Below are 13,089 nucleotides of genomic sequence, written 5' to 3'. Positions count from 1 at the left end.
CCTTACACTAAAGGGGCTAGTAATATAATACACTTAGTTCTATCAAACATGAATAATGTATATTTAACCTAAGGCAGTTCAACCACGGCGTTCGGCTCGTCTTTTGGCCAGAAAACAGACTAACGATGGAATTACATGATTAGGATAGTTTGTTTTTGTTGTTTGCTCCCTTTGAGGCGGTTGCAGCGTCTTTTCTGTCCTTCGGACTTTATGTGTTTGTACCTTTACAATGGAAAAATCAGTGGGTTTATATAAGTGTGGACTTTTATTAAACATTATAATTATATATATAATATATATATATATATATATATATATATATATATATATATATGTGTGTGTGTGTGTGTGTGTGTGTGTGTATGTGTGTGTGTATGAGACAAACTGAGAGAAAACAGGTTTGTATGAAAGTTTACTTGACAGGCTATCCATTTAAGTACATATATAAGTATGGAATATATATATATATATATATATATATATATATATATATATATATATATATTATACACACACACACCACACACACACACTCTGACGTAATACCCTGGCCTCGGACAGGTGGAGTCTTTTCTTCTTCTTATTTTCAGCTGGAGGGTCTTGGCACCACCCTTATGTATCGTAGCATACTTCAGCTGGTTCCTTATGCAGTCGCAGGTGTTACAGATGTCACATTTAGGTGGATACTCCGATGACATAGGTCCACATCGTACTCCTGTATTTCTCCAGCTTCGCCTGCTTGTCTGTAAACACCCTTTTCTGTATACTACACATCTTTACACACACATCATAACAAGCCTGCTGCCTGTAACCGTGAGGGAAGCAGACCCTTTCTCTCTCTCTCTCTCTCTCTCTTCTCTCTCTCTCTCTATATATATATATATATATATATATATATATATATATATATATATGTGTGTGTGTGTGTGTGTGTGTGTGTGTGTGTGTAGACATAGAGAGAGAGAGAGAGAGAGAGAGAGAGAGAGAGAGAGAGAGAGAGAGAAAGGGGTGGGGGAGAGAATCAGATCACAGGCGTGCTTTGGCGTTCCTACCACTAGTTATTTGAAAAGAGGCGCAATCTGGAATTAACATGTGGTGAGTGTTCCGCGCAGGATGCGCACTTCCCCGTTAGTTCAAATGCATCGCAAGTAGCTTATTAATTCTGATAACCTACTGCTTCATTTCAAGCTCAATGGTGCGTATAAAGGCAATCCCGCATTAGTTCATGAATTCACCAGTAATAATTCAGAATTTCTTTGACAGAGAATGATTTGAGATAAATAATTTACTCCGAAGAGATATTTATGTACCTTAATGCTTATATGCAATAATGTCAAAAATATATCTGGGCTGTTACCATGTATCAGGAAAGTGAGCAATATTTAGATTTTATCCTATGAAACAATCAGCGATGTCTGTCTGCGGTACGCAGTGGAAGTGCTGCCGAGGCTGTGACTCACTCGCTGAACACGTGTTACGAGGCAGTAGTACCAGGTGAGTGCTTTCCATTTTGCCTTAGAAATATTAGCTTTTCATGCGTGTGCTTTGATGAATAAAATAACATGTAATTTTCTGTTTGATATTAGTCATTACTCATACTCATTCTGTCGGTGGAAAAGTTGTGAACTCCCGAAAGAGGCTCCACTATGGTGGAATGCTGTTGCTTGACTCTTACAAACTAAACCTTTTGGTCAGTTATTCCTCATAGTTTACATACCTACTGAACATGAAATGGCTTTGATGTTGACAAGCTCGTTCTTGTTAGAGACACGTATATTCGGGTCATCATTCAAGCATGCCATTGGAATAAATTTATGGCTACCTTGATGATGAAGGTTCATCAGAAAACATTCAATCTCGTCTGCACCTCATTTTCACAGATCCTGCGTTTTATATTTGGAGTAACTCACAACGACAGTCCTTTCCTTCAAATTTGACACTCAGGACAGCAGCACCTTCATCATTCCCAATAAGTTCGAACTCTTCTCTTTCTCTCACAGTGTCCCTCTCTTTTCACCTGTATACTTTATGATGTGATGACGTGTCTGTGCTAGGTCTGGAGGTCAGCTGAGAATTTGGATCCAGGTAAAAATGTCACAGGAAAAAAAGGTCGCCGAAAAGAAGTCACAGAAAATAAGTCACTTTAATCTTTCCTACACAGAGAATCCCAATGGCAAAAATTTTAACCCTGTATGTATCCACCTCAAGCGGCGTATTTAATACAAGTCCGTTGGGGAGTTGTTGTTTTAACGTGGTGTGTTCCACCTTTGCTTCGTGTTTAGTACAAACCCGTTGGGGATTACCGTAAAAACATGAACAAGAGTCTGTAATCATAAAAAAAAGATAAAGACTCGCAAGATATATTGTGCATTTTTTCTTGTGACTTCATTAACAGCCGCCATAAATTAATGTGATTTTTTTTCCCGTAACTTTTTTCTCAGCCAAAATTGTGACTTTTCTTTTGACCCTTTTCCTGTGAATTTATTTCCGGCCACCGTGAATTTGCCTGATTTCCAGCAAGCAACAGTTCACACAGGTTTTGTCCTGGCACACGAAAACATTCATCTGAACTCAAACGGGAGAAAAAGTTTTAAAAATTCTTAATGAAAAGAAAATACCGTGTATCTGCACCATAAAGTTCAAATAATCAATGCAATTTACATATTTTTTGGAAAGGTAAAAACATACGTCAAAGGATTATTAAAAGATCAATATAACGAAGGGATTAATAAGTAATATAATCAATCTCACGAGGATCTGAGTTTGTCTCCAGTTTCTGTGTAATTGTCTGGGATCCTCAGAAAGAAACTGTTTCATGAAAGCCATTCCATGCAAAGAATGGAAAGCAAATTTCTCAGGACACCTGATAAGATTGTTTTTCTCGCCTCTTGGCAATAAGATATGGGAAATGCTGATTAGCGTGACTGCTTACTCGTGTAACTAGTTAATGCCTAATGCCAACTTGATTCAAGACCATGTTTCGAGACTGCGTTATCATTGACGTTAATCATTTGGTTGACAAACCGCTTTTTCACGGAGTAGAGCAATCTGAAAAACGCATTTAATACTTAATTTACAGTAGATGAAAGGAAATAGCTTCTAGAACCAGTTACTTACCCAAGAAAGGGTTATATACGTAGGAAAAAAGAGACTGGCAGACAGGCAGACAGAAAGAAAGATTAAGTACGTTAAGACAAGAAACAGAGATAACATGTTCTTTGCTATGGCCACGAAAGTTGTCCTTTTATCCATAAAAATCTAATGGAAATGTTCGTTAAAATGAAATGTTACCAAACAGTAACACCGCGGCAGAGAGATAATAATGGTAACTGTAAATAGATATGAGAATACGGTTTAAAAAGAATCAAGTGTGAATGAAGAGCTTAAAGGTTTAACGAAGTTAGTTGTTTGTCATGAACAGGCGAGGCCGAGTTGAAGCAGGTGTTCACTAGCTTTGCTCAGCTGATCATTTCTGAATCAATAATCATGTAGGTAATACCTATTCGAAGGGAGGTATTTTCTGGAGATTCTGCTTTTCATTTCAACGTAATCTTTAACTTTATATCAGGAAGACTGAACATCTTAATAGAGAAAAATGATGACGGGGAAAATATGAGATATTTCTATGTTAAGGGATGTATTACCTGTAGTCGATTTAAGGACGCTCGCGCACCTGCACACACGCACAAACACACACACAAGCATATATATTATTATAAATTAACGTAATTTATTCAGATTTGACGGCCCTTTTTTAAGAAATTTTTTCTAGTTTAACCTCTGAACGCTGGATATGGGTCTTTTGCCTCTCCATGACGTTTGTTTCTTTTTTTTTTCATGTTTGTGATGGTGATTTGGCTTTTCGTCGTCTGTCCACGTCATATTTTGACCCTCTCCCGGAGCTGTCGAGGGGCCCTTGTAGCATTAGTTCGAGAGTTCTGTACTCGGCTCCATCATAGAAGGACCAGTGTGTTATCTATTTTTGGCAGTCTACGACAGTATACATTTTGAGTAGAGGATACTTCCTGTTGCACATCTGCTTCATGTTGCATCACTCGTGAGTTATTATCCTTGGATAACCTTAGTGTTTGTCTGGCTTTGTGAACTCGACATATTGAGTTATTTATTTTTGATACTATTGGAGTATGTATTTTGTACAAAGGATTTGTTAAAAATTGTAAATATATGGGTTAAGATATAGGTCAAGTTTTTCCCTTCTGGATCTCTTACTATCGTATGCTAGGGAAAGTGTTTTTCTTACTCCTACTGTTTACTTTCTTACTCCTTGGCATGCTAGTTAGGTAGGTGATTGAGGAAGTGGTTGATTCGGTGTTGTGTGCTTGTTGCAGAGGGGTTGTTTTGTTATGCTAGTTGTTAAGTAATAAATTATTGTTAATCTTGAGTTTGTGGTTTTGTGTATCCTCTCTGAGATTGTACTCTTTGAGTGTTGGTTTGTCAAGTATCATCCTCTTTTGTGGTACTGATCTGAACTATCAGGTCCAAAAGAACCTTAATAACTTCAGACCATCGTGAAGTTCATAGCAAAATTGGTGATTATGACAGGACTGACTGACATTCCAACCTTGGGAAGGTTTTTCTTGGAGAGGTGTAATCGGAAGAATTAGGTAGTTGGGGGAAAATTAACCTATTTTGTCTTTTGTTACTTTTGCCTTGGTTTTCGAAGATGCCTTTAATAGGGGATAAATTTGAGGAGGCGGAAGTGCTATTATAAGCTAGATCCGACTAGGAGGAGGAAAATTTTCATCTTAAGAGATGAGTTGTGGTGTTTAGCAGAGTATGTACTTGAACTTAGGATTACCGACAGAGATCGAGAAGGGTTGGTTGTTGAGTGAGGTCTTTAAAGCTATTAAGGGTGGTAAAGTAATGCAAAGGAACCAGTAACGTCTGGTGATCCGGATTTTGGCAACGATCATAGCGACGAGGAGATAGGGAACTCAGGTAGCCCGGAGGTGAGCAAATTAAGAATGAATATCCTTTCCCAGGCGTTAAAGCTTAAAGAGATGGAATATAAGACTTTGGAATTGAAGGCGGAAGAGCACAAAACAGAGCAAAAATTTGAGTTGCGATTGCGTGAGCTTACAATAATAATAATAGTAATAATGATAATAATAATAATAACCATAATAATCGTTTTGACTTAATGAGTGTTTTGAAGTGAATAATGAGGAATATGTTCCTGATTTCTTTATTTTGTTTGAACGAATAGCAAAGAAATTGTCTTGGCCCAAGGATATGTGGAGAACTATGGTTCAGTGATAACTAAAAGGGAAAGCTTAGAGGGTAGACAACACTTTAAGCGAGAATCCGTCAGGGGATTATGATTCTGTTAAGGCCATTATCCTTAAGGCATATGATTTGGTTCCGGAGGCTTGTCAGCAGAAGTTCCGTAACCTTAAGAAAGAACCCGGTATGACCTTTGTTGAGTTTGCACGAAGGAAGGAACAGTTCCTTGGTGATTGGCCTAAGTCAAAGGAGACTGGCTCTTTCGACAAATTAAAAGAATTAATTTTAGTCGAAGAGTTCAAAAGAATGGTTGCTAGAGAACTAAAAATTCATTTAGATGAACTTAAATTGGATACTTTTCAAGAAATCGCTATCGCTTCTGATTAGTATTCCCTTGCTCATCGTCAGAACTGTGAAAGAAGTTAGTGGTAAGAGGTTCCCTCCTCGAGGTAACGGTTGGAGGGGGAGTAACTGGAATCTGTCAGATCACAACACCTTTGTTGACAGTTCGGTGGGTGAACGAAGAAAGAGCAAGAATGAAAATGATAATAAGAGTAGTGGTAGCAAAGCACGTAGTTTCGTAAATAGCAGTAGGAATGGTAGTAGTAGTAATGGTAGTAAGTCCTCAAGGTCCGATGTAGTTTGTTTTTGGTACCACCGCCGTGGCCATTCTAAGGCAGATTGCTTTGCGCGCTGTAATCTTCTTGAAAAGAATAAAAAACTGCAGATGAACAGACGGTCTTAAATCTTGGCATTCATTCGTTCTAAAACCAGGTCCCTGGAGTAACCTTAATTTCTTGGTTGCATTTGATAAACATTAAGTAAAAAACAATTATGACAAAAAAAATACGTCTCAAAGGTATTTTGCTAAATGTCTCAGAGCAAAAAACAACAAAAATTCGCCCCCGAAGAGATTTCAAAATGCGTTAGTTAGATTAAGGAAAGGGGAGGACGTCATAATCACAAAATCTGACAAAGACGGGAACAGTTTTCTTAGATAAGGAGACTTACATCAATAAAGTTCATGAACCTCAACGACACCGAGACCTATGACAATTTAACGAAAGATCCCACTACAAACATTACTGCCCAATTTAACAAATCAGTCAGAGCCATAGGGGATAGTAAGAACAAAGAATTACTAGAGTCATTTAAAATAATCAACCCCTCTCTCCCCTATTTTTATGGCCTCCCAAAAAGACATAACGATGGGATTCCTGTACGGCCTTATACCGCGTTCTCTGAGTAATGTTGCCTTTGCTAATGTTAATCAAGATTCATATGTTAACTGTCCTAAAGGGGCATTGACTTACCCCTTTTCAGGGACATATTTTTGGTAACGTAGCCAGAGCAAGGCACTATCAACCGACCCCCCCCCAGCCCCCCCCCCCCCCCCCACCTCTCTCTCTCCTCGTCTCTCTTCTCTCTAAATCCTCCTAAACCTCTCTCTTCAACCAAACCAAAACCGACCTCTGTGCAAATTTAAGAACAAAAGGACTAACTAAATAAATCAAATTCCCAAAGAAAAAGATGTTTGACTGTTCGACTGAATAAGTCAAAATCTGAAACTTTATTTTCTAAACACAACCCAAATGGAAAACTCTCAACAATGCACCACTGTTATAATTCAAACAGGAAACCTAAATAACCCTGGGGATTAGACCAAAACCGTCCACCCCTTTCTCTACAATAACTAGACATCAGTCATAAAACAGATAATCAAGAAGTCATAGTCTCCCCACACCATTACCATGGAACTATCAGAAAAGTTCCCATTGAAGTCGCCAGATAAGTTCCCACTGAAACTGCCAGAACCGTATGGAGAAAAAAAAAAATCCCACATAAATAAATTGCAAATAAGCCAGACTGACAAATAAAAAAATCATATGGAAAAGAACATCTCTGAAATAAAGGTCTAAAATACAAAAAAACAAAGCCACACTCAGGCTTAAAAGTACTCTAACCCATTCCAGCTATAAGCACACAATAAACACAACCAAGACATAGGGGCTGCTTCTAAACGCCCAAGAGCTTACTCTCCATTATGTAGGGGAACAGCTCGTACGTACACAAGCACGAACTTTCTTAAAAGACACTCCCCTTGCTATGGTGTCACTGATTCATCACAACTTCATTGCACTGGAACAGATGTGTGACGTCATATACAGCTCATAGTCACCCCCATGAAATCTACCCAAAACTAGATTTAAAAAGCATATCTACTTCCGCTCATGCATGTACACAAACTGTGGCCAGTCTTTGCTGGGGCAGCAACCTTCGACATGGCGCCAACCAAAACTGATGTCTCTATATTTCTGGAGCTCGCTTTGTCTCCGTGGGAGCTATTGCTAAATCTATCATTTTAAAGAACGTCAGCACTCATCACATCCGCCTATCAACCATAGGTCAACAAAAAAATGCAATTTAAATATATAATACATATATAATCCTTGGCTAATGTTAACCAAGGTTCATAAACCCTTGACTAATGTTGACCAAGGTTCATATATAATCCTTGGCTAATGTTAAAAAAGATTTATTTATAACCCTTGGCTAATGTTAATCAAGTTCATATTTAACCCTTGGCTAATGTTGACCAAGGTTAAATATATAACCCTTGGCTAATGTTAACAGAGCTTCATACGTAATCCTTGGCTAATGTTAACCAAGGTTCATACATGACTTTTGTCAATAACTATGGGACATCGTCAATGGGAAGTCCCTGTCAATATACCAAGTCTCCAGTAACCTAAATAGAGTCCTCGGAGATTTTACTATCAATTCACCGGCGACCAGCAGACTGAATCTTCATTTCTGAATGAAACTGATGTGCGAAGATTCATTCGGTCACCTGTCACCACATCCAGTCTCTTTCCAGGAAGGTCCTCTTGTAGTTGCAGTTTTGAGCTTAGGCTGCTAAACATTTCGACGTCTCTATAATTGTATGCAACGAAATCCTATATTATGCACATATTTGGAAACGATTCATTATAAAAGAACTTATAGATGCAAAGAATCTGTGATTAATGAATATTATAGCGAATGAAAATAGTTCCTATTTTTAAATACGGCTATAACGGTAATTTGTGTATTTCTTCTATGGGTAGAATGAGTTATTTTTTCTATTATAGTGCTCGGCTTTCTGGACAAACGCTTCATCCTCTCTCTCTCTCCTGTACGCGCTCGTAACGCTAGCTTGTGTTGCCGCCGTGCACATTCTTCAAAATGCATCTTCTTTATGGAAGCGGTCTTCGGGAACGACGTAAGATTCAAAAGAACATTAATCCACATCGTTATACGTCGAAGCATGTTTCGCATTAACCGTGAGATCTAAAATAAACATCGACGCGGCCACAAACCCACCCAGCACTGAGGTTACAGTGGTTCTATATAGTAGTACTTCTTTGCGTAAGAAAAATTACTGCTGACCGGAAGCGCAAATTACTTTTGTTGTCTTTATACTATTGAGCTTCGAATATCTTAATGTTTTTGCAAAATGTGTGGAATTATATTGTGTTGTGATATATTTTTTACAAGGCAAATAATCCATATTTAAATTCAACGAAATGAAATGCTTTCACGAGTGCACTCATGTACTATGTATCTATATTTTTCCATTTCTCTATCTATCAATATATATAGTATATATATATATATATATATATATATATATATATATATATTGTTATAAATCATAAACATACCCAAGCTTAAATAACAAAATTTTCATATAAATCAATAAAAACAATGGCCACTCAACGATTCTCCCACTACATCTATGAAAAATCTCTCTGTGACTCACAGCTTTCTATTCCTCAAGCACTACTGCCGGCCATTTTCTTCTGCAGATGCCCTGAACGCTCAAGAATTAAGCGCGCGTGACCTGAGCACCCAGGAATTAAGCCAGCTGTCCCAACCACGTGAGAGCCATGCAGAATTTGGAACACCATGAGGCCAGGGGATTACAGTGAAATAGCTGCCACCTACCAGACAGATCCGACTTAGTACTATAAAGGACCGAGATTATAAGAAGGGTCGCAGATGAAGGAAGGGCCTCAGATTTTGACTCACCATCTCAGCAGCAACAGTCCCCCTTTCCCCTATCTCATGGAGACTGCTCCTGCTCCATGTGTTCAATTGCTCTCTCTCTCTCTCTCTTTCTCTCTCTCTCTCTCCATTGTGCTTTCCCTCAATAGACCACCATTGAAGATGAATAGGCCCAGGCTATCAGGTAAAGTGCAAAGTTAATGGTTTAAGGCAGTCACTCATTCTTACATTTTCTGATTCTTTTCTATTTCATTGCTACAAGCAACTTATGTTCCTTAGTCTTCCCACCAAGCATCACTTCCAGTCATTGTACCATGTATGTCTGAACCCCCTTTTATGTTCTGTGATGCTGTAAGCTTCCTCCATAGCGTTTTTTGAACATTAAGTGTCCTGTAGTGGTTAGTTTTGCTATAGTGCCGGGACATAACGTTCATCTTGTGTAAGCCATCATTCTACACCCCTGTGATTACTCAGTAATGTAACTCCTGCAAAAGGGATCGTTTTTAGTCTCCAAAGCATCTTCCAATCCCCTCCACGAGTTTGCAGCCAGTCTATTTATGTCATAATGCAATCTACTTGCAGGTATCTTCCACGTGCCTCATTGCTGGAAGCGGATTCTTGTATCATGACTCTGGGAGTCCATCATATCTCTGCTGTCTTTATTTCCACCGAGACTGAGTAATGTCAGTTCACTCCAGTCTACAACAGCGAGGCGATCTTGCTACCTTTGGTTCCCTTAGAATAATGAAATATATGTAAGCATGTTAAACCTCTGAGTTTACCTAATTTCCTTCACTCTGAAGTGTGCCCTAAGCCTTTTAACTTTTTCATTTGTGTTATGGTTCCTTCATTAGATTTTGGCCTTAAATCACTGCAACTCAGATCCATTGCACTTGAAAGGAACCACAAACATAAAAATATATATTTATATATACATGATTGTGAGTGCGTATATATACTATAATATATATATATATATATATATATATATATATATATATATATATAATATATATATATATCTATTATATATATATATGTGGATGAAGTGACATTGTGAAGTCACAGCGGGGACGTAGATGCAAGTGCAAAGTTGGAGCATATGAAAATGAGTCGTCAATGTACCGTGGTCTGGTTTATTTTAGCAGAGTATCAAGTAATGTTCAGAGGCGGTAAAAAGAGATTTCAGAAGCTGGTGAGAGTCTGAGTGTTTGCAAGAGAAAGCGGAGGAATGATTAATAAGGATGGTTGAAAACTGGAAGTGTCAGATTCGTATAGGCTACTTCTAATGATTGTAACGGAGGACGGAAGCATGACAGGACAGGTGAGTAAATGAGCAGATGAAGCAAGGGAGGCAACAGTTATGTATAGAAGTTTGGGAGGGAATACTGAGTGTTTGTGGGAAAACAAACAGGATTTTATTAAGGAATATTTCCATCGAATCTTTGGAAAGGAAGTGTGGATGTTGAATTTGTCAAAGAAAAGGTCAGATAGCTTTTTAAACATAGCAGTATCTAATTCGGAAATTTCTTTATGAATCTTCATTCATGCATAGAATGTCAAGATTATCCTGCACGATATTTGGACACTCTTATCTCTTGTAACCTCATGACTCATTACGAATAATATTTCAAATGTTTTAAAGTGGGATGAATATTCAAAACCGATGTTTTCCAGGCTGTTAGGGTTGAGAGTAAATGCGTTTTTGGGTTACACTTGTGAACCACCTACCATTTATGCTTGACTGAAAGGTCTGATCTTTTATGAAGGATCACAAAACGTAAAAATAGGTTTTTATGTGAACTGAAGGCATTAGTTTACTAGTCTTTCCTAATATAATTGAACCCTTAACTTTATCCATCCGGTTTGTAGAACTACGTTTCATATCAGGATCGCCTCCAACGACGTGCTACAGAAATTGGCTCTGAATTTCGACAACTCATGTCTTTCCTAGCCTTTATCTTCCACACAAAAACTCATCACCAGCCTCCTTTCTCATAGTTCTCATCCAAGGGCGGGTGGTTCTTCCTACTCTTATCGTTAGCTGCTCATAGGGCCCCGCAAACGCTAGCATATACTGTTATCCCTAGGCTGTTGCTGTAATGATATCCAAGCTAACCCCATCCCTTATTCAGCATTACCTCGTCAGTAAATGAGGTACTAGTAACATCCTTATTAGTATCATTTGTCACTCCTGTTTTTGATTCCTTTAATTATTCTTTTTCAACTATTTTGTCACACGGACACATTTTCGTAGCCACATTTCGTCGTCATACCTTATTAATGGTCTTATAGCGTTAGAAATCGTATTAGACTTACCTATAAAATTATTTTGTTAAAGCAATTTTAGTGTTTTCCATCTCTAAATATTTTCCATCCTGCCCTTGGCTTGATTTGCCTTTTTTGGTCTTCCAGTAATTTCTAACTCAATAGAAGCTGGAATAAATATCATTGTTCTCAAACATTTGAAATATATTCAACCTCATTAATCCTTCCTACGCTTAAAATTTTCGTTTTTTTTAAATATGTCTTAAAGTATGTGATGCACTAATCCAGGAGCCAGGTCCATTTATTTAAATACTACAACCACTGAAGAATTTGGTACACCTGTCTTGTTCTAGCCCCTTAATACTTGTTCATGAGTATGTGTCACTGACAAAATGAACTTCTGTTGCGGATGTTCTGCAGATATTTGTTAATATACATGTTGCTAGATCTTTGAATTTAACAGGTAAGTTCGTCAAACATCTAATAACAAATATGGCATCGATTACTAAGATATGCACAAATTCAGGTGCCGTAATTTCAACTTTTCCTTCCAGTTGTGCAGAAGTGTAGACTTCGCAGTATGACTCGCTGAACTATCTACATTTCTAAGGTACAATGGAACGGGAGTCAAGGGATACTTGAAGACAGCTGGTAAGTCAATATGAGTTGTCATAGTAGGAAAAAGTAGTCGCCCAAACAGTTCTTGAGTTACCTCTACTATCTTTTTCTTTTCCTTGTCCACCACATTTCCTTTTACAGCATCTTAAGAGAAGTTTTTCGCTACTTTCCTGGTGATGAGTAACCTCAAACCTGGAGCTGGAAGTCAGGCAGTCTGTCTTGAACTCGGTGTAAATCTTGCCAATCCTCTGCACTTGTAGAAGCTCGCTTGTAACTTCTTCAGATGCAGCTTTTTAAATTCCAGTTGAATACAAAACAGAATTTGCATCATAATCTGCGAATGGATTCAAGTTGGTGTCCATAATATTGAGTTTTTTTTTTTTTTTTCTAATCTGATGCTTCTCTCTTGATTCTGGATAGTTTCAGTTCTTGGGCTTTTTCATCAAGTTGAGGTCATCCTGTTTGCGCCATAAGCTTCCACCGGATATTCCACCTCTTGCGTGCACCAAAACTCTGAGTCACCGATGTTATTCATCCCTGTCAGTCTTGATGCAGCGTCTGCATTTATGGTCTGTTCAAACGTAAGCATATCGACTGAATGGTTTTAAAGTTCGTGTAATGCTGAAAAACCCACTTTTTACTTGATCTTCCAAGCCAGGGCGAGTGTCCTCAGTATTCAGCAACTTAATTACATACAAGGTCATCCATCCGGCATAACTGTGATGACCAATTGCAAAAAAGAGGGGAATCATCACAATAACGATGATTCATAGCAATACAGGCACATATGATAAGGGTTTATGACCTTTTATTAGGCACAAACTTCATACAAGGAGCTAAAATGGAATTTAACTAGGAAGTTCAGTGCATTATTAGTGGTGTTAATCATGTTACAATGAAATGGGCATTTCT

General features: G+C 38.1%; 1 long non-coding RNA gene across 1 annotated transcript; it reads left to right on the top strand.

The window, feature by feature from the left end:
- Window positions 1–3,945: 3,945 nt before the first annotated feature.
- On the top strand, window positions 3,946–10,006 carry LOC135201321 (uncharacterized). The gene is made up of 3 exons (XR_010311493.1): window positions 3,946–4,057; window positions 9,093–9,475; window positions 9,874–10,006. It is a non-coding gene; the product is annotated as an uncharacterized LOC135201321 (long non-coding RNA).
- Window positions 10,007–13,089: the final 3,083 nt, after the last annotated feature.

Source organism: Macrobrachium nipponense, chromosome 28 (assembly GCF_015104395.2).
Source record: "Macrobrachium nipponense isolate FS-2020 chromosome 28, ASM1510439v2, whole genome shotgun sequence".
NCBI classification, from domain to species: domain Eukaryota; kingdom Metazoa; phylum Arthropoda; class Malacostraca; order Decapoda; family Palaemonidae; genus Macrobrachium; species Macrobrachium nipponense.
This window is presented reverse-complemented; position numbering and strand designations above follow the sequence as displayed.